A 23,136-nucleotide genomic window follows, 5' to 3' on the forward strand; every position below is an offset into this window, starting at 1 on the left:
TCTGGAGTAGGGAAAAGGCCACAACTTGTCATGAATTATATGAGCTGTGGTGTGACATCCCTCTGCGCCCCTGCCCTACCATTTAGGTAAAGTAACTGATGTGAAAATGACAAAAGTTTCAACATTTTTGTGCAACTACAAGTTGTGCCAAAATTTAGCAACTTTTCAAAGTAATTTCTGGCAGCATTCTGGTTAACTTACTTTAATAAATTTGGGCCTAAAGGTACCGTCACACTAAGCGACGCTGCAGCGATACCGACAACGATCCGGATTGCTGCAGCGTCGCTGTTTGGTCGCTGGAGAGCTGTCACACAGACAGCTCTCCAGCGACCAACGATGCCGGTAACCAGGGTAAACATCGGGTTACTAAGCGCAGGGCCGCGCTTAGTAACCCGATGTTTACCCTGGTTACCATCGTTAAAGTAAAAAAAACAACCACTACATACTTACCTACCGCTGTCTGTCCCCGGCACTCTGCTTCTCTGCTCTGACTATGAGCACAGCGGCCGGAAAGCAGAGAGGTGACGTCACCGCTGTGCTTTCCGGCTGCCCGGCGCTCACAGCCAGAGCAGAGAAGCACAGCGCCGGGGACAGACAGCGGTAGGTAAGTATGTAGTGGTTGTTTCTTTTACTTTAACGATGGTAACCAGGGTAAACATCGGGTTACTAAGCGCGGCCCTGCGCTTAGTAACCCGATGTTTACCCTGGTTACCAGCGAAGACATCGCTGAAACGGCGTCACACACGCCGATTCAGCGATGTCAGCGGGAGAGCCAGCGACGAAATAAAGTTCTGGCCTTTCTGCCCCGACCAGCGACATCACAGCAGGGGCCTCATCGCTGCTGCCTGTCACACTGGACGATATCGCTAGCCAGGACGCTGCAACGTCACGGATCGCTAGCGATATCATCTAGTGTGACGGTACCCTTAGACTGTATCAAAAATTAAAGGTTCCAGGAAAGAAAACATATTACTTATCCCTCCATGATACTGAGCTGATGTAAGAGGTTGTAAGGAGATTAGCTGCTATTAGATAGTGGCACCCCCTGAAGTCACAATGCACCCTGAGTGGTGCGACCTCTCCGATAGGTCACCTTTGTCAGATCATTGTGGGGCTGAGGTCAATTTGATACATTCACTGTTGTGAAATCTTTCTCACTACTTTTCTTCCCTTCTCCAACAGACATATCCGCGACATCCAGATGACACCACTACTTTACAGGCCAAATGGGTTTGGAAAAAGTTTCTGGTGTCCACAACTTAACACCATCCAGTACGTATGTTATTTCTAGAAATATAATACTATGTGACCAGCCTGATATGTTATAGAAGGTTGTGTTTCCGCTGGTGGAGTACAGTCTTTGTAGTGATCTGCTATTTATTGCTCACACCCCGCTGGTTCAGTGCTTTCTAATACTCCCTAGTTATTATCCAGTGGTAGTTTTCCCACCGCAGGCGACCCACCGGGTTATTTCTAGTGACTTAGCTTAATAATAGCATACCTGGTATCTCAGGAATTTATATTAAACCACCTGCTTTGTAAAAACCACTTCCAATTGTGAGTAGAGATGATTGGGATATATCATTCATCTGGAATAGATACTCTTCTATATAAACTCTTCTGGTCTCTCCTGTTTGCTGTGCTCTTCAACAAAGATAAGTCCTGGCTTTGTTTTTGCTGTCCACATGCTGTGGGCCTTATAGTTCAGTGCATTTTCATGTTTTGTCTTGTCCAGCTTGTCTGTGTAAGGATTTTTTGCAGCCAAGCGGTATCTCTGGAGATGCAGATATACCCTCCATGTCTTTAGTCAGATGTGGAGTTTTGTATTTTCTCTGGTGGATATTTTCTAGTGTTTTAATACTGACCGCATAGTTCTCTGTCCTATTCTTTCTTTTTAGCTAGTAAGGCCTCCTTTGCTAATCCTGATTTCAGTCTGCGTTTGTCATTTCCCTCTCCTCTCACAGTCAATATTTGTGGGGGGCTGTCTATCCTTTGGGGATTTTCTCTGAGGCAAGATAGTTTTTCCGTTTCTATCTTTAGGGGTAGTTAGTCCTTAGGCTGTGTCGAGGTGTCTAGGGAGTGTTAGGTACATCCCACGGCTATTTCTAGTTGCGCTGCTAAGTTCAGGGTCTGTGGTCAGTACAGGTACCACCTTCTCCAGAGTACGTCACATGCTGCTCCTAGGCCACCAGATCATAACACCCATACCCCCTACTGCAGGGCTTTTAAACACACACAAACCTGTGGCCTTCAGCCACATGGAAAACCCGGACCGGAGATCCGTGACTCTCATGCACACCTATGGACTTCATCCGTCTGCATGCACATTCTGGGGAGAACAAACAGCGCCCCCTAGCTGTATCAGAGGCCACAGCCTCACAGTATGTATATAGTATGTGTATGTATGCAACCTATAGTGGGTGTTTATGTATGCAGTATGTACAGTATGCAGCCTAAGGCTACGTTCACATTAGCGTTCCGCTAATGTGCGTCGCTGTTGCGTCGGCGACGCAGCGGTGACGCAGCGGCGACGCGCCCCTATGTTTAACATAGGGGATGCGTGCGTTTTTTTGGTTGCGTTTTTCGACACGTGCGTCGTTTCCGACGCTAGCGTCGGACGCAAGAAAATGCAACAAGTTGCATTTTTCGTGCGTCCGATTTTCGTCAAAAAACGACGCACGCGTTGCAAAACGCAGCGTTTTTGCGCGCGTTTTTTGTGCGTCGAGCGTTGCGTCGACGTTGCGTCGCCGACGCACCGGCGCGCAACGCTAATGTGAACGTATATGTATATATTATGTGTATGTATGCAGCCTATAGTGTGTGTATATGTACAGTTTTTTGCAACAGCTATATTTTGCAACAGCTATTTCAGTTTCATATATCTAATAACTGTTGGACACAGTAATGTTTCTGCCTTGAAATGAGGTTTATTGTAATAACAGAAAATGTGCAATCTGCATTCAAACAAAATTTGACAGGTGCATAAGTATGGGCACCCCACCAGAAAAGTGACATTAATATTTAGTAGATCCTCCTTTTGCAAAAATAACAGCCTCTAGTCGCTTCCTGTAGCTTTTAATGAGTTCCTGGATCCTGGATGAAGGTATTTTTGACCATTCCTCTTTACAAAACAATTCCAGTTCAGTTAAGTTTGATGGTCGCCGAGCATGGACAGCCCTCTTCAAATGATCCCACAGATGTTCAATGATATTCCGGTCTGGGGACTGGGATGGCCATTCCAGAACAGTGTAATTGTTCCTCTGCATGAATGCCTGAGTAGATTTGGAGTGGTGCGTAACTTCAACTTTGTCACTGATTCATGAACATTATTGTCAAGAATCTGCTAATACTTAGAGGAATCCATGCGTCCCTCAACTTTAACCCCTCTGTGACCTTAGACGTACTATCCCGTCGAGGTGCCCTGGGCTTATCTGACCCTGGACGGGATAGTACGTCATAGCCGATCGGCCGCGCTCACGGGGGGAGCGCGGCCGATCGCGGCCGGGTGTCAGCTGCTTATCGCAGCTGACATCCGGCACTATGTGCCAGGAGCGGTCACGGACCGCCCCCGGCACATTAACCCCTGGCACACCGCGATCAAAGATGATCGCGATGTGCCGGCGGTACAGGGAAGCACCGCGCAGGGAGGGGGCTCCCTGCGGGCTTCCCTGAGCCCCCCGCAGCAACGCGATGTGATCGCGTTGCTGCGAGGGTCTCCTCACCTCCCTCCCTGCTCGAGCCCCGGATCCAAGATGGCCGCGGATCCGGGTCCTGCAGGGAGGGAGGTGGCTTCACAGAGCCTGCTCAGAGCAGGCACTGTGAAGCAGCCTGCACTCCTATCAGATCAGTGATCTGACAGAGTGCTGTGCAAACTGTCAGATCACTGATCTGTGATGTCCCCCCCTGGGACAAAGTAAAAAAGTAAAAAAAAAAATTTCCAAATGTGTAAAAAAAATAAAAAAAAATATTCCAAAATAATGAAAAAAAAAAAAAATATTATTCCCATAAATACATTTCTTCATCTAAATAAAAAAAAAAAACCAATAAAAGTACACATATTTAGTATCGCCGCGTCCGTAACGGCCCGACCTATAAAACTGGCCCACTAGTTAACCCCTTCAGTAAACACCGTAAGAAAAAAAAAAAAAAAACGAGGCAAAAAACAACGCTTTATTATCATACCGCCGAACAAAAAGTGGAATAACACGCGATCAAAAGGACAGATATAAATAACCATGGTACCGCTGAAAGCGTCATATTGTCCCGCAAAAAAAGAGCCGCCATACAGCATCATCAGCAAAAAAATAAAAAAGTTATAGTCCTGAGAATAAAGCGATGCAAAAATAATTATTTTTTCTGTAAAATAGTTTTTATCGTATAAAAGCACCAAACCATAAAAAAATGATATAAATGAGGTATCGCTGTAATCGTACTGACCCGAAGAATAAAACTGATTTATCAATTTTACCAAACGCGGAACGGTATAAACGCCTCCCCCAATAGAAATTCATGAATAGCTGGCTTTTGGTCATTCTTCCTCACAAAAATCGGAATAAAAAGCGATAAAAAAATGTCACGTGCCCAAAAATGTTTTCAATAAAAACGTCAACTCGTCCCGCAAAAAACAAGACCTCACATGACTCTGTGGACCAAAATATGGAAAAATTATAGCTCTCAAAATGTGGTATTGCAAAAAATATTTTTTGCAATAAAAAGGGTCTTTCAGTGTGTGACGGCTGCCAATCATAAAAATCCGCTAAAAAACTCGCTATAAAAGTAAATCAAACCCCCCTTCATCACCCCCTTAGTTAGGGAAAAATAAAAAAAAATGTATTTATTTCCATTTTCCCATTAGGGCTAGGGTTAGGGCTAGGGTTAGGGCTAGGGCTAGGGTTAGGGCTAGGGTTAGGGCTAGGGTTAGGGCTAGGGTTAGGGTTAGGGCTAGGGTTAGGGCTAGGGTTAGGGCTAGGGTTAGGGCTAGGGTTAGGGCTAGGGCTAGGGCTAGGGTTAGGGCTAGGGTTAGGGCTAGGGTTAGGGCTAGGGTTAGGGCTAGGGTTAGGGTTAGGGCTAGGGTTAGGGCTAGGATTAGGGTTAGGGTTAGGGTTGGGGCTACAGTTAGGGTTGGGGCTAAAGTTAGGGTTAGGGTTTAGATTACATTTACAGTTGGGAATAGGGTTGGGATTAGGGTTAGGGGTGTGTCAGGGTTAGAGGTGTGGTTAGGGTTACCGTTGGAATTAGGGTTAGGGGTGTGTTTAGATTAGGGTTTCAGTTATAATTGGGGGGTTTCCACTGTTTCGGCACATCAGGGGCTCTCCAAACACGACATGGCGTCCGATCTCAATTCCAGCCAATTCTGCGTTGAAAAAGTAAAACAGTGCTCCTTCCCTTCCGAGCTCTCCTGTGTGCCCAAACAGGGGTTTACCCCAACATATGGGGTATCAGCGTACTCAGGACAAATTGGACAACAACTTTTGTGGACCAATTTCTCCTGTTACCCTTGGGAAAATACAAAACTGGGGGCTAAAAAATAATTTTTGTGGGAAAACAAAAAGATTTTTTATTTTCACGGCTCTGCGTTATAAACTGTAGTGAAACACTTGGGGGTTCAAAGTTCTCACAACACATCTAGATAAGTTCATTGAGGGGTCTAGTTTCCAATATGGGGTCACTTGTGGGGGGTTTCTACTGTTTAGGTACATTAGGGGCTCTGCAAACGCAATGTGACGCCTGCAGACCAATCCATCTAAGTCTGCATTCCAAATGATGCTCCTTCCCTTCCGAGCCCTCCCATGCGCCCAAACGGTGGTTCCCCCCCACATATCGGGTATCAGCGTACTCAGGACAAATTGGACAACAACTTTTGTGGACCAATTTCTCCTGTTACCCTTGGGAAAATACAAAACTGGGGGCTAAAAAATAATTTTTGTGGGAAAACAAAAAGATTTTTTATTTTCACGGCTCTGCGTTATAAACTGTAGTGAAACACTTGGGGGTTCAAAGTTCTCACAACACATCTAGATAAGTTCATTGAGGGGTCTAGTTTCCAATATGGGGTCACTTGTGGGGGGTTTCTACTGTTTAGGTACATTAGGGGCTCTGCAAACGCAATGTGACGCCTGCAGACCAATCCATCTAAGTCTGCATTCCAAATGATGCTCCTTCCCTTCCGAGCCCTCCCATGCGCCCAAACGGTGGTTCCCCCCCACATATCGGGTATCAGCGTACTCAGGACAAATTGGACAACAACATTTAGGGTCCAATTTCTCCTGCTAACCTTGGAAAAATACAAAACTGGGGGCTAAAATATAATTTTTGTGGAAAAAAAAATATTTTTTATTTGCATGGCTCTGCGTTATAAACTGTAGTGAAATACTTGGGGGTTCAAAGCTCTCACAACACATCAAGATGAGTTCCTTAGGGGGTCTACTTTCCAAAATGGTGTCAATTGTGGGGGGTTTCTACTGTTTAGGTACATTAGGGGCTCTGCAAACGCAATGTGACGCCTGCAGACCATTCCATCTAAGTCTGCATTCCAAATGGCGCTCCTTCCCTTCCGAACCCTCCCATGCGCCCAAACGGTGGTTCCCCCCCACATATGGGGTATCAGCGTACTCAGGACAAATTGGACAACAACTTTTGTGGTCCAATTTCTTCTCTTACCCTAGGGAAAATACAAAACTGGGGGCTAAAAAATAATTTTTGTGGGAAAAAAATTTTGTTTTATTTTTATGGCTCTGCATTATAAACTTCTGTGAAGCCCTTGGTGGGTCAAAGTGCTCACCACACATCCAGATAAGTTCCTTAGGGGGTCTACTTTCCAAAATGGTGTCACTTGTGGGGGGTTTCAATGTTTAGGCACATCAGTGGCTCTCCAAACGCAACATGGCGTCCCATCTCAATTCCTGTCAATTTTGCATTGAAAAGTCAAACGGCGCTCCTTCCCTTCCGAGCTCTCCCATGCGCCCAAACAGTGGTTTACTGCCACATATGGGGTATCAGCGTACTCGGGACAAATTGGACAACAACTTTTGAGGTCCAATTTCTTCTCTTACCCTTGGAAAAATAAAAAATTGGGGGCAAAAATATAATTTTTGTGAAAAAATATGATTTTTTATTTTTACGGTTCTGCATTATAAACTTCTGTGAAGCACTTGGTGGGTCAAAGTGCTCACCACACCTCTAGATAAGTTCCTTAGGGGGTCTACTTTCCAAAATGGTGTCACTTGTGGGGGGTTTCAATGTTTAGGCACATCAGTGGCTCTCCAAACGCAACATGGCGTCCCATCTCAATTTCTGTCAATTTTGCATTGAAAAGTCAAACTGCGCTCCTTCCCTTCCGAGCTCTCCCATGCGCCCAAACAGTGGTTTACTGCCACATATGGGGTATCAGCGTACTCAGGACAAATTGGACAACAACTTTTGAGGTCCAATTTCTTCTCTTACCCTTGGAAAAATAAAAAATTGGGGGCAAAAATATAATTTTTGTGAAAAAATATGATTTTTTATTTTTACGGTTCTGCATTATAAACTTCTGTGAAGCACTTGGTGGGTCAAAGTGCTCACCACACATCCAGATAAGTTCCTTAGGGGGTCTACTTTCCAAAATGGTGTCACTTGTGGGGGGTTTCAATGTTTAGGCACATCAGTGGCTCTCCAAACGCAACATGGCGTCCCATCTCAATTCCTGTCAAGTTTGCATTGAAAAGTCAAATAGCGCTCCTTCCCTTCCGAGCTCTCCCATGCGCCCAAACAGTGGTTTACTGCCACATATGGGGTATCAGCGTACTCAGGACAAATTGGACAACAACTTTTTGGGTCCAATTTCTCCTGTTACCCTTGGTAAAATAAAACAAATTGGAGCTGAAGTAAATTTTTTGTGTAAAAAAGTTAAATGTTCATTTTTATTTAAACATTCCAAAAATTCCTATTAAACACCTGAAGGGTTAATAAACTTCTTGAATGTGGTTTTGAGCACCTTGAGGGGTGCAGTTTTTAGAATGGTGTCACACTTGGGCATTTTCTATCATATAGACCCCTCAAAATGACTTCAAATGAGACGTGGTCCCTAAAAAAAAATGGTGTTGTAAAAATGAGAAATTGCTGGTCAACTTTTAACCCTTATAACTCCCTAACAAAAAAAAAAATTGGTTCCAAAATTATGCTGATGTAAAGGAGACATGTGGGAAATGTTACTTATTAAGTATTTTGTGTGACATATCTCTGTGATTTAATTGCATAAAAATTCAAAGTTTGAAAATTGCGAAATTTTCAAAATTTTCGCCAAATTTCCGTTTTTTTCACAAATAAACGCAGGTACTATCAAAGAAATTTTACCACTATCATGAAGTACAATATGTCACGAGAAAACAATGTCAGAATCACCAGGATCCGTTGAAGCGTTTCGGAGTTATAACCTCATAAAGGGACAGTGGTCAGAATTGTAAAAATTGGCCTGGTCATTAACGTGCAAACCACCCTTGGGGGTAAAGGGGTTAACAAGATTCCCGGTGCCGGCATTGGCCACACAGCCCCAAAGCATGATGGAACCTCCATCAAATTTTACTGTGGGTAGCAAGTGTTTTTCTTGGAATGCTGTGTTTTTTGGCCGCCATGCATAACGCCTTTTTGTATGACCAAACAACTCAATCTTGGATTCATCAGTCCATAGGACCTTCTTCCAAAAAGAAATTGGCTTCTCCAAATGTGCTTTTGCATACCTCAGCCAACTCTGTTTGTGGCGTGCTTGCAGAAAAGGCTTCTTTTGCATCACTCTCCCATACAGCTTCTCCTTGTGCAAAGTGCGTTGTATAGTTGACCGATGCACCGTGACACCATCTGCAGCAAATTGATGCTGCAGCTCTCTGGAGGTGGTCTGAGGATTGTCCTTGACTGATCTCACCATTCTTCTTCTCTGCCTTTCTGATGTTTTTCTTGGCCTGCCACTTCTGGCCTTAACAAGAACTGTACCTGTGTTCTTCCATTTCCTTACTATGTTCCTCACAGTGGAAATTGACAGGTTAAATCTCTGAGACAGCTTTTTGTATCCTTCCCCTGAACAACTATGTTGAATAATCTTTGTTTTCAGATCATTAGACAGTTGTTTTGAGGAGCCCATGATGCCACTCTTCAGAGGAGATTCAAACAGGAGAACAACTTGCAAGTGGCCACTTTAAGTAGCTTTTCTCATGATTGCATACACCTGGCTATGAAGTTCAAAGCTCAATGAGGTTAGAAAACAAAAAAAAAGTGCTTTAGTAAGTCGGTAAAAAGTAGGTAGGAGTATTTAAATCAAGAAAATGATAAGGGTGTTCATACTTATGCAATACATGAAACTGAAATAGCTGTTGCAAAAAAAAATAATTTTTATAAAAAATTAAGCTTAAGATTAATTGGGGTGCCTAAACTTTTTCATATAACTGTATATAGTATGTGTATGTATGCAGCCTATAGTGTGTATATATGTATATAGTATGTGTATGTATGCAGCCTATAGTGTGTATATGTATATAGTATGTGTATATATGCAGCCTATAGTGTGTGTATATGTATATAGTATGTGTATGTATGCAGCCTACAGTGTGTGTTTATGTATATAGTATGTGTATGTATGCAGCCTATATTGTGTGTATATGTATATAGTATGTGTATGTATGCAGCCTACAGTGTGTGTTTATGTATATAGTATGTGTATGTATGCAGCCTATAGTGTGTGTTTATGTATATAGTATGTGTATGTATGCAGCCTATAGTGTGTGTTCATGTATGCAGTATGTACAGTATGCAGCCTATAGTGTGTGTGTATATGTTCAGTACAGACCAAAAGTTTGGACACACCTCATTTATAGATTTTTCTGCATTTTCATGACTATGAAAATTGTAAATTCACACTGAAGGCATCAAAACTATGAATTAATACATGTATATACTTAACAAAAAAGTGTGAAACAGCTTAAAATATGTTTTATATTCTAGGCTCTTCAAAGTAGCCACCTTTTGCTTTGATGACTGCTTTGCACACTCTTGGCAATCTCTTGATGAGCTTCAAGAGGTAGTCACCGGAAATGGTCTTCCAACAATCTTGAAGGAGTTCCCAGAGATGATTAGCACTTTTTGGCCCTTTTGCCTTCACTCTGTGGTCCAGCTCACCCCAAACTATCAGGTCATCTGGCGTAGCACCCCATCACTCTCCTTCTTGGACAAATAGCCCTTACACAGCCTGGAGGTGTGTTTGGGGTCATTGTCCTGTTGAAAAATAAATGATGGTCCAACTAAACGCAGACCGAATGGAATAGCATGCCGCTGCAAGATGTTGTGGTAGCCATGCTGGTTCAGTATGCCTTCAATTTTGAAAAAATCCCCAACAGTGTCGCCAGCAAAGCACCCCCACACCATCACACCTCCTCCTCCATTCTTCACGGTGGGAACCAGGCATGTAGAGTCCATCCATTCACCTTTTCTGTGTCGCACAAAGACACGGTGGTTGGAACCAAAGATCTCAAAATTGGACTCAAGAGAATGCCAAGAGTGTGCAAAGCAGTCATCAAAGCAAAGGGTGGCTACTTTGAAGAACCTAGAATATAAGACATAATTTCAGTTGTTTCACACTTTTTTGTTAAGTATATAATTCCACATGTGTTAATTCATAGTTTTGATGTCTTCAGTGTGAATGTACAATTTTCATAGTCATGAAAATACAGAAAAATCTTTAAATGAGGTGTGTCCAAACTTTTGGTCTGAACTGTATATTCCATGATAATGTTACTCTACAAGTCAAGTACAATTACACTGACAAGAAGACTTACGGTATTTATTTTTAGATTTACAAACTAAAATACTTTTCTAAGGCCACATGATATGTATTTTTTATCATTTATACAAGACATATACTGTATTTTCTGGACTATAAGATACATTTTTTTTAGCAAGAAAAAGTCATGCTTAATAAAGTGTGTGTGCTTTATAGTCCAGAAGCAGGAGAGCGCTGACACAGCACCATTCCCGGTTACTGGGAAAACTATGCAGCAGCACAGCTCTGTCTCCTCCAGCCCAACACTGAGCAGTCTGATCTGTGCAGGGCAGGAAAGGAAGTTACCAGAGCTGCACATCACTATAGCTGCACAGATGCTGCAGGTCCTTACTAGCTGAAGGTCCTTTCAGGTTACTTATGTGTATAGAAGGAACTTTAAATTGTGCTACCATATACAGTGTGCAGCAGAGGTGTGTCAGGGATGTAGCAGAGCTGTGTGTGTGCTTATGTAGCAGAGCTGTGTGTGTTTGCTGATGTTGCAGAGCTGAGCTGTGTGAGCGTGCGTGTGCATGTAGGAGAGCAGTGTGTCTGTCGGTATTGGAGTTGTGTGTGCAGCAGAGCTGTGTTTGTATGTTGCAGAGCTGTGCATGTGCATATACAGCAGAGCTGAGTGTGCATAAGCCATGCATCCTGCAGTGCTGTGTGTGTGCTGCAGAGAGTGCACATAAAGCTCTATGTGTATAATACACATCCTGCAGAGCAAAACTAAGAATACATCCATCACCTCCTTATTCTGCCCTTATGTATTACAGTTAGTGATATTATTAACCCCTACGCTTCTTTACACCAACAGGGAAGTTTTAATTAATAGGAAATATATATACTTATAGTAATTTCTTTCTATACTCTAAAAATATGTTATTCGTCCTGCCCGAGCACAGGTCTGGGAAAGTAGTTAGTAGAGTAAAAGGCTTTTCATGGACCGCAACATTCATGTCCTATCCCTAGAATACACAAGCATTGTTTAACCCCTTCAGGACATGGCCAATTTCCGTTTTTGTATTTTTCTTCCTTTCTTTCAAGAACCATAACTTTTTTCTGTCCACGTAGACATATGAGGGCTTGTTTCTGTGGGACTAGTTGCACTTTTGAATGATCCAATTTATCTTACCTCAAAGTGTACTGGAAAACAGGAAAAAAAAATCCAAGTGTGGAGAAATTGCAAAAAAATCCACAATTCTGACATTGTTTTTATGGGAAACATTATTTGCCCTGTATTGGTCGAGCTCACCTCATGAGCCCACTCCATACACCCACTACCGACTTGTCCCGCACATGTATAGTGAATGTCGTTAATGAGTTAATCGATGGCAGTATTATTCACTGGAATGGTGCGAGCTGCAGTCAGGGCCGCCATCAGGGCATTACAGCCGTAACTGGCGTATGGGGCCCGGTGAGCAGAGGGGGCCCGCATCGGGCCCCCTCTTACCTGCTCACCGGGCCCCTACCGGCAGCCGCAGGCTGAACCGGGCCCTCAGGGTGGGGGCCCAGGGCAGTAAAGCTGGACACAGGGTGGGGGCCCAGGGCAGTAAAGCTGGACACAGGGTGGGGGCCCAGGGCAGTAAAGCTGGACACAGGGTGGGGGCCGGGGGGCAGTAAAGCTGGACACAGGGTGGGGGCCCAGGGCAGTAAAGCTGGACACAGGGTGGGGGCCCGGGGCAGTAAAGCTGGACACAGGGTGGGGGCCGGGGGGCAGTAAAGCTGGACACAGGGTGGGGGCCCAGGGCAGTAAAGCTGGACACAGGGTGGGGGCCCAGGGCAGTAAAGCTGGACACAGGGTGGGGGCCGGGGGGCAGTAAAGCTGGACACAGGGTGGGGGCCCAGGGCAGTAAAGCTGGACATAGAGTGGGGGCCCGGGGCAGTAAAGCTGGACACAGGGTGGCGGCCGGGGGGCAGTAAAGCTGGACACAGGGTGGGGGCCCAGGGCAGTAAAGCTGGACACAGGGTGGGGGCCCAGGGCAGTAAAGCTGGACACAGGGTGGGGGCCGGGGGGCAGTAAAGCTGGACACAGGGTGGGGGCCGGGGGGCAGTAAAGCTGGACACAGGGTGGGGGCCGGGGGGCAGTAAAGCTGGACACAGGGTGGGGGCCGGGGGGCAGTAAAGCTGGACACGGGGGGGCAGAGTGCTGGGCAGAGTGCTGGACAGAGATGGGGCAGAGTGCTGGACAGAGATGGGGCAGAGTGCTGGACAGAGATGGGGCAGAGTGCTGGACAGAGATGGGGCAGAGTGCTGGACAGAGATGGGGAAGAGTGCTGGACACTGATGGGGCAGAGTGCTGGACAGAGATGGGGCAGAGTGCTGGACAGAGATGGGGCAGAGTGCTGGACAGAGATGGGGCAGAGTGCTGAACAGAGATGGGGCAGAGTGCTGGACAGAGATGGGGCAGAGTGCTGGACAGAGATGGGGCAGAGTGCTGGACAGAGATGGGGCAGAGTGCTGGACAGAGATGGGGCAGAGTGCTGGACAGAGATGGGGCAGAGTGCTGGACACTGATGGGGCAGAGTGCAGGACAGAGATGGGGCAGAGTGCTGGACAGAGATGGGGCAGAGTGCTGGACAGAGATGGGGCAGAGTGCTGGACAGAGATGGGGCAGAGTGCTGGACAGAGATGGGGCAGAGTGCTGGACAGAGATGGGGCAGAGTGCTGGACAGAGATGGGGCAGAGTGCTGGACAGAGATGGGGCAGAGTGCTGGACAGAGATGGGGCAGAGTGCTGGACAGAGATGAGGCAGGATTGGAAACAGATGGGGCAGAGTGCTGGACACAGATGGGGCAGGATTGCACACAGACTGGGCAGAGTGCTGGACACAGATGGGGCAGGATTGGACACAGATGGGGCAGAGTGCTGGACACAGATGGGGCAGGATTGGAAACAGATGGGGCAGAATGGAGACAGATGGGGCAAGATTGGAGACAGATGGGGCAGGATGGATACGATGGAGACAGATGGGGCAGGATGGGGAGATCATATGGGGCAGAATGGATACCCATGAGGGCAGGATGGGAGAACATATGGCTGGAGCCTGGAATGAGACACACGGGGGCTAGGAAGGCGAATATTACCATAGGGGCTAATTAAGGGATATTATTATTGCAGTGATGTATTTATTTTATTTTTTGAGTATACTGTTTTAAATGGGGGGGAGGTCCTGTTACTGTGTAGAGTGATACTATGTTGCCTTCTTCATGTGGTGTAATGTAGAAGTTGGGAAAATTAAGTAATGTGTTCTACAAGCGGAACTCGAGATAACTGTTTTATTTCCTGCAGAGACGAGTCCTGGCTGGATGAAGTGATGGCGGTCTGTGCTGGATGAAAGATGAAGGACTTCACCTAGAGACGTCACTGGTGAGTCAGTGTTACCTATACACTGACACTATACACTGTATACTATATACAGAGGTCCTGTGTACAATGTCACCAGTGATCACTGTATTACCTATACATTATATACAGAGCTCCTGTGTATAATGTCACCGGTGATCACTGTATTACCTGTACACAGACACTGCTTACTAATTACAGATCTCCTGTGTATAATGGCACTGATGGTGATAGTATTGTGGGTTTTTTTTTATTACTGATCAGTATTGTAGTATTCAGTCATTTGTGGTTATATGCGGTCTGGTCATGGTGTAGCGGTATTTGTTCCTTGTATTTTATATTATTCGATTACTGTGGTGGTAATATGTCATCTGGTCATAGTGCGGTGGTATTTGTTCCTTGTATGTAGTATTATAGGTCATTTTAAAAATTGAAAAATAAATAAAAATATACCTAAATTGTATTGCATATTTTAACAAATATTTAGTAGGTTACAGTAGAGTAGGGCCCGGCCAAAAGTGTCTACCGTGTTATGGTGGCGGCTTAAAAAATCTTTTGGCCAAAACAAAAGCTGCCGGCTATATGTGTGATCTGGTGATGGGAACTGTCAATGTGTGATAGGTGAGAAGTGGAGATTTTCCAAGAGAGAGCGGTGGGACTGTGGACAGTTCGTGGGGTGGAGCCTGGAGGCGGGGCTGGGGTGGAGCCTGGGCGGAGTTTCAAGGGGGCCCCGAAAATTTTGCCAGTATGGGGCCCCAAAATTTCTAGTGGCCTCCCTGGCTGCAGTACCAGACACTTCCATTCCTTCAGATGGTGACCGGGCACACTATAAATTGGGCTACTTGCTTACAGTCTCAGGCAGAGGCATAGCTAGGATTTTGGTTCAGGTGGGGCGAAGCTTCTGAGTGGGCCCCTAACCAGGTAACCTTGATTACAACTCAGTGACGCGCCCTAATAGTGGAGGAGAACCTGAGCAGATGACCGCGCTATTACTGAAGATAATCTCTATATAAAGACCAATATAGATATTACCGCCATATGGTCAGTGGTAGATACCAGTCCAACAGAACATATAACAGATCACAGCACAATTACAGAAAATGTCTTACTGCTGACGTCCTTTCTGATGGAATCTATCATTTTTCCAGTCTTTTCCATCTGGCCCAGACCGACAGGACAACTTCCATCCAGGATTCGTCTGCAGAGAATACAACAAAGACACATTTCACTTCTCATATTCCAGCCCCATCACCATCTATTCCCAACCTACACAAACTCCTCATCCTGCTAATATCCCAATACTGAGCCGCTGCTGCCGTATGTGTCCCTATTACTACACCTGATACCCCAATACTGAGCCGATGCTGCCGTATGTGTCCCTATTACTGCACCTGATACCCCAATACTGAGCTGCTGCTGCCATATGTGTCCCTATTACTGCCCCTGATACCCCAATACTGAGCCGCTGCTGCCGTATGTGTCTCTATTACTGGACTTGATACCCCCAATACTGAGCCGCTGCTGCCATATGTGACCCTATTACTGCACCTGATATCCCAATACTGAGCCGCTGCTGCCGTATGTGTCCCTATTACTGCACCTGATACCCCAATACTGAGCCGCTGCTGCCGTATGTGTCCCTATTACTGCACCTGATACCCCAATACTGAGCCGCTGCTGCCGTATGTGTCCCTATTACTGCCCCTGATACCCCAATACTGAGCCGCTGCTGCCGTATGTGTCCCTATTATTGCACCTGATACCCCAATACTGAGCCGCTGCTGCCGTATGTGTCCCTATTACTACACCTGATACCCCAATACTGAGCCGATGCTGCCGTATGTGTCCCTAATACTGCACCTGATACCCCAATACTGAGCTGCTGCTGCCATATGTGTCCCTATTACTGCCCCTGATACCCCAATACTGAGCCGCTGCTGCCGTATGTGTCTCTATTACTGGACTTGATACCCCCAATACTGAGCCGCTGCTGCCATATGTGACCCTATTACTGCACCTGATATCCCAATACTGAGCCGCTGCTGCCGTATGTGTCCCTATTACTGCACCTGATACCCCAATACTGAGCCGCTGCTGCCGTATGTGTCCCTATTACTGCACCTGATACCCCAATACTGAGCCGCTGCTGCCGTATGTGTCCCTATTACTGCCCCTGATACCCCAATACTGAGCCGCTGCTGCCGTATGTGTCCCTATTATTGCACCTGATACCCCAATACTGAGCCGCTGCTGCCGTATGTGTCCCTATTACTGCCCCTGATACCCCAATACTGAGCCGCTGCTGCCATATGTGTCCCTATTACTGCACCTGATACCCCAATACTGAGCTGCTGCTGCCGTATGTGTCCCTATTACTGCCCCTGATACCCCAATACTGAGCCGCTGCTGCCGTATGTGTCCCTATTACTACACCTGATACCCCAATACTGAGCCGCTGCTGCCGTATGTGTCCCTATTACTGCACCTGATACCCCAATACTGAGCTGCTGCTGCCATATGTGTCCCTATTACTGCCCCTGATACCCCAATACTGAGCCGCTGCTGCCGTATGTGTCTCTATTACTGGACTTGATACCCCCAATACTGAGCCGCTGCTGCCATATGTGACCCTATTACTGCACCTGATATCCCAATACTGAGCCGCTGCTGCCGTATGTGTCCCTATTACTGCACCTGATACCCCAATACTGAGCCGCTGCTGCCGTATGTGTCCCTATTACTGCACCTGATACCCCAATACTGAGCCGCTGCTGCCGTATGTGTCCCTATTACTGCCCCTGATACCCCAATACTGAGCCGCTGCTGCCGTATGTGTCCCTATTACTGCCCCTGATACCCCAATACTGAGCCGCTGCTGCCGTATGTGTCCCTATTATTGCACCTGATACCCCAATACTGAGCCGTTGCTGCCGTATGTGTCCCTATTACTGCCCCTGATACCCCAATACTGAGCCGCTGCTGCCATATGTGTCCCTATTACTGCACCTGATACCCCAATACTGAGCTGCTGCTGCCGTATGTGTCCCTATTACTGCCCCTGATACCCCATTACTGAGCCGCTGCTGCCGTATGTATCCCTATTACTGCACCTGATACCCCAATACTGAGCCGCTGCTGCCGTATGTGTCCCTATTACTGCCCCTGATACCCCAATACTGAGCCGCTGCTGCCGTATGTGTCCCTATTACTGCATCTGATACCCCAATACTAAGCCGCTGCTGCCGTATGTGACCCTATTACTGTATCTGATACTCCAATACTGAGCTGCTGCTGCCGTATGTGTCCCTATTACTGCCCCTGATACCCCAATACTGAGCCGCTGCTGCCGTATGTGACCCTATTACTGCCCCTGATACCCCAATACTGAGCCGCTGCTGCCGTATGTGTCCCTATTACTCCACTTGATACCCCAATACTGAGCCGCTGCTGCCGCATGTGACCCTATTACTGCTCCTGATACCCCAATACTGAGCCGCTGCTGCCGTATGTGTCCTTATTACTGCCCCTGATACCCCAATACTGAGCCGCTGTTGCCGTATGTGTCCCTATTACTGCCCCTGATACCCCAATACTGAGCCGCTGCTGCCGTATGTGTCTCTATTACTGCCCCTGCTGTGTGGTTCTCTGTGCCTTCTAAATTCTAAAGCACCCCTCTATAATATAGTAATGCCGGGTGCAAGTACCCTAGAAAACAGTGCCCATATTTTGCCCCCTAGAAAGTAATATTGCCCTGTGTGCTCCTTTGATAGTCACAGTAACCTGAGTTCCCCTATAACAATAATTTCCCACTTTACATTTAATAATGTAACATAGTAACACAGTTATTAAGGTTGAAGGAAGACTTTAAGTCCATCTAGTTCAACCCATAGCCTAATCTAACATGCCCTAACATGTTGATCCAGAGGAAGGCAAAAAAAAACAAGTGGCAAAGAGTAAGCTCCACATTGGGGAAAAAAATTCCTTCCCAACTCCACATACGGCAATCAGACTAGTTCCCTGGATCAATGCCATGTGAAGGTGATCTCTTAAAGGGAGATCAATATGATTGCTTGTACCTGACCAAATATAAGCTGAGTGCTAGCTTAGAGGCCAAGAATGCATCAGATTCACAGAGACGATACACACAGCCTCTCTAAGCGATGGCTTACTCAAAACTGCTTTATTCTGAACAAAGAAAGATACTAAAGACACAGAATAGGGGAGGTCGCACAACTTCTGAATAGTTAGTGTCACTCTGATTGGTTCATTCCAACTTCATTTTCAAATATGGTGTATTCCAGTATTTTCACTGCTGCATTCCAAAGATTCCTTCCAAGACAGTTTCAAGGATCTCCAAGATATCTTCAGACACAATCGCCATCTTGCTACACCATATCTGAACTGACTTATATAAGGTTTAATAATTGATTTCATTAGCCATTTTCTCCTTCACAGCCCTATCAAGGAATCTAGTATATATAACCTGTAACATTATACTTTTCAAAAAAGGCATCCAGTCCCCTCTTAAATTTAAGTAATGAATCACTCATTACGACATCATATGGCAGAGAGTTCCATAGTCTCACTGCTCTTACAGTAAAGAACCCGCGTCTGTTATTATGCTTAAACCTTCTTTCCTCCAGACGTAGAGGATGCCCCCTTGTCCCTGTCTCAGGTCTATGATTAAAAAGATCATCAGAAAGGTCTTCGTACTGTCCCCTCATATATTTATGCTTTAAAATAAGATCACCCCTTAGCCTTCGTTTTTCCAAACTAAATAGCCCTAAGTGTAATAACCTATCTTGGTATTGCAGACCCCCCAGTCCTCTAATAACCTTGGTCGCTCTTCTCTGCACCCACTCTAGTTCAGCTATGTCTTTCTTATACACCGGAGACCAGAACTGTGCACAGTATTCTAAGGGTGGTCGCACTAGTGACTTGTATAGAGGTAAAATTATGTTCTCCTCATGAGCATCTATGCCTCTGTTAATGCATCCCATTATTTTATTTGCCTTTGTAGCAGCTGCCTGACACTGGTCACTGAAGGTGAGTTTGTCATCCACCCATACTCCCAGGTCTTTTTCATTGACGGTTTTGCCCAGAGTTTTAGAATTAAGCACATAATTAAACATCTTATTACTTCTACCCAAGTGCATGACCTTACATTTATCCCCATTAAAACTCATTTGCCATTTATCAGCCCAAGCTTCTAGTTTACATAAATCATCCTGTAATATAAAATTTCCCTCCTCTGTATTGATTACCCTGCAGAGTTTAGCGTCATCTGCAAATATTGAAATTCTGCTCTGTATGCCCCCCTACAAGATCATTAATAAATATGTTAAAAAGAAGAGGGCCCAATACTGACCCCTGTGGTACCCCACTGCTAACCGCGACCCAGTCCGAGTGTGCTCCATGTCCTGAGTCTGCCCCCTGTGCAGCTCCCCTATACGCAGCATGATGCTCTCTTATACACATTATAATGCCCCCTCAATGTATAGTACCACCCACACAGTATACTGACCCCTTAGTAGCCCCCAAACTGATGGCTCCAACACTGTATGATGGCCCCTTCACTGCAATCCCCACACTGTATGATGCTCCCCTAGATAGTCTCCATATAGTATAATGCACCAGATAGTACTAAATGTTTTATAATGCACTCCCCATAAGCCTTCATATAGTATAATGCACTCCCCATAGGCCTACCCTATATTGTATAATGCACCCCCATAGGCAGACTCTATATTGTATAATGCACCCCCATAGGCAGACTCTATAGCACAAGGCAGCACCCATAGGCAGACCCTATAGCACAAGGCAGCACCCATAGTCAGACTCTGTAGTATAAGGCAGCACCCCATAGACAGACCCTGAAGTATAAAACAGCACCACCATAGGCAGACCCTGTAGTATAAGGCAGCACCGCCATAGGCAGACCCTGTAGTATAAGGCAGCACCCCTATAGGCAGACCATGTAGTATAAGGCAGCACCCCATAGGCAGACCCTGTAGTATAAGGCAGCACCCCCATAGGCAGACCCAGTAGTATAAGGCAGCACCCCATTGGCAGACCCTGTAGTATAAGGCAGCACTCCCACAGGCAGACCCTGTAGTATAAGACAGCACGCTGATACAGTTACAGTAGCGTAGCTCCGGGTGGGCCCCCTCAGAGCGCAGGGCCCTTGGCGACCGCCCCCTCTGCCCCTCCGGTAGCTACACTACTGTATCATAGGATTAAATCATAGGAATAATAAAAAAATAATTTTGGTGGGGTCACAGAAGAGTATAACTCAAAACTTTGCTGCCTTGTCAATGTGATTCTACTCCTATTGAAGCCCCTTAGTATTTCCCACACACTATGAGACCCCCTTTATGGCCTCCATAAAGTATGACCCAACACTGTAGGATGGCCCTCACCCACAGTATGCAGGCCCAACACAGTGCTCTCCCACAGCCAGCATAACAGTGTAATGGCACCCACACCTCTCCACACTGTATAATGGCCTGTACACGGTGTAATGGCCCTCACATAGCCCTCCATACAGTGTGATGGCCCCTACAATCCCCCACACACATTATTTTGCGTTCTAAAGCAGCAGGTTCTCCCCGTCTGAACATAGCCATACAGGAATGAGTAGTGTTAGTGCCTATAGGAAGGATCGCATGGGGTCGCCACCCCGGCCTGTAATGTAATGGACGAGGGCACGATGAAACTAAAAGCAGAGCCGGGCACCACACTGCAGTGCGGGCATCCTCTAGCACTGTGTGGCTGTGCCAGAGCTGGGGGAGGGCACGGGGTCGGCACAGCGGCGGTGCTGTGCACTCTGGACGGGTGCGGGAGGGCAAAGGGGGCAGCACAGCGGCGGTGCTGTGTACTCTGAGCGGGTGCGGGAGGGCACAGTGGGCGGCACAGCGGCGGTGCTGTGTACTCTGGGTGGGTGTGGGAGGGCATAGGGGCGGCACTGCGTACTCTGAGCGGGAGTGGGAGGGCACAGGGGCGGTGCTGTGTACTCTGGGCGGGTGTGGGAGGGCACAGGGGCGGCACAGCGGCGGTGCTGTGTTCTCTGGGTGGGTGTGGGAGGGCACAGGGGCGGCACAGCAGCGGTGCTGTGTACTCTGGGCGGGTGTGGGAGGGCACAGGGGCGGCACAGCGGCGGTGCTGTGTACTCTGGGCGGGTGTGGGAGGGCACAGGGGCGGCACAGAGGCGGTGCTGTGTACTCTGGGCGGGTGTGGAGGGCACAGCGGCGGTGCTGTGTACTCTGAGCAGGAGGGTACAGGGGGCGGCACAGTGGCGGTGCTGTGTACTCTGGGCGGGTGTGGGAGGGCACAGGGGCAGCACAGCGGCGGTGCTGTGTACTCTTGGCGGGTGCGGGAGGGCACAGCGGCGGTGCTGTGTACTCTGGGCGGGTGTGGGAGGGCACAGGGCAGCACAGCTGTAAGGAGGTGAAACACCAGAAGAGTCTGGGGGCGGTTACCTTCTCGGCTCTGTGCCTGGAACCATTGAGCTGTGCTGTGGGTTCCCCTGGGGGCAGACTTAGAGACTGGGACAGGAAGGAAGCGGGCAGAGAGCGGGAAAGGCACGGGCGCAAGGGAGAGAGCAGCGTGAGCAGCGGTCAGAGCAGGGTGCTGCTGCACTCTGGGAGAGAGAGAGCTCCCGGTCTGAGGACAAATACAGGGAGACTGCCCAGAAAGACTGCATCTTGTGAGTACTTGAAAGCGAACTCTGCTGTGACTGGAGAGGGGCGCTTTGAGACCCGTGTAGAGACATTGGCTCATGCAGAGACTTCGACTCCCTGGTCCCCGTGGTGTCAGTACAGAGACTGTGATTCCTGGTACAGAGACTTAACAGCGCAGAGCCCCTGATTCCTGGTACAGAGACTTAACAGTGCAGAGCCCCTGATTCCTGGTACAGAGACTTAACAGCGCAGAGCCCCTGATTCCTGGTACAGAGACTTAAAGCGCAGAGCCCCTGATTCCTGGTAGAGACTTAACAGTGCAGAACCCCTGATTCCTGGCTGTGCTGTAAAAGCTAAAGACTCAGAGCCTGTGCATACCACATTAACTCCCGAAACCCCAGGCAGCAGGCTCCTAGAGACTACTCAGCCCACGGACAACAGAGGGACGACAAGTGCCGCTGTTTCTCGGCGCCTACTTTGGAGAAGACGACCCTTCAAGCAAGTCCTCATCAGACTGATAAGTGTTCTTTTATCAAGAAATCTTGCTTACTTCTGTTACACTGTTTGACTTCCATATTTTTGCACTGTTTTATTGCTAGTTATTTCCCACTGCTTCCTCCCCGCGAGGAGAACCTGATTCCTGTTATTAAACCCCTCAACTGTTGGTCTGTCTGTTCCGTGGTGACATACTCAGTACCTGCATACTATTACACAGCGGCGGTGCTGTGTACTCTGGGCGGGTGTGGGAGGGCACAGGGGCAGCACAGCGGCGGTGCTGTGTACTCTGGGCGGGTGTGGGAGGGCACAGGGGCAGCACAGCGGCGGTGCTGTGTACTCTGGGCGGGTGTGGAAGGGTACAGGGACGGCACAGCGGCGGGGCTGTGTACTCTGGGCAGGTGTGGGAGGGTACAGGGGCGGCACAGCGGCGGTGCTGTGTACTCTGGGCGGGTGTGGGAGGGTACAGGGGCGGCACGGCGGCGGTGCTGTGTACTCTGGGCGGGTGTGGGAGGGCACAGGGCAGCACAGCTGTAAGGAGGTGAAACACCAGAAGAGTCTGGGGGCGGTTACCTTCTCGGCTCTGTGCCTGGAACCATTGAGCTGTGCTGTGGGTTCCCCTGGGGGCAGACTTAGAGACTGGGACAGGAAGGAAGCGGGCAGAGAGCGGGAAAGGCACGGGCGCAAGGGATTGAGCAGCGTGAGCAGCGGTCAGAGCAGGGTGCTGCTGCACTCCGGGAGAGAGAGAGCTCCCGGTCTGAGGACAAATACAGGGAGACTGCCCAGAAAGACTGCATCTTGTGAGTACTTGAAAGCGAACTCTGCTGTGACTGG

This window comes from Ranitomeya imitator, chromosome 4 (assembly GCF_032444005.1).
Source record: "Ranitomeya imitator isolate aRanImi1 chromosome 4, aRanImi1.pri, whole genome shotgun sequence".
Lineage (NCBI taxonomy): Eukaryota > Metazoa > Chordata > Amphibia > Anura > Dendrobatidae > Ranitomeya > Ranitomeya imitator.